The sequence below is a fragment of the Penaeus monodon genome, chromosome 33 (genome assembly GCF_015228065.2).
Source record: "Penaeus monodon isolate SGIC_2016 chromosome 33, NSTDA_Pmon_1, whole genome shotgun sequence".
Classification (NCBI taxonomy): Eukaryota; Metazoa; Arthropoda; class Malacostraca; order Decapoda; family Penaeidae; genus Penaeus; species Penaeus monodon.
Window position 1 is genome coordinate 9,846,263 of NC_051418.1, and position 253 is coordinate 9,846,515.

The window sequence follows — 253 nt, forward strand, 5'->3', positions numbered from 1 at the left end:
TCTTGTGTATGGGAGGAAGGACCTATAGAGGAACGAAGGAGAGAGAGAGAGAGCAATGATGAAAGGGATGAAAAAAGGAAATCCAGAAAAAAAAATCGTGCAGAGATGGTTATAACGTCGACCATAATGATCTCCACATTAGCAACAACGAACCACTATGATACAGAAGCGAACAGATGTTGCATAATAACGCTGTCGCTGTAACATCACAGCCAGTGCAACAGCTAAGACTTGCAATCACATCAATCGGCTC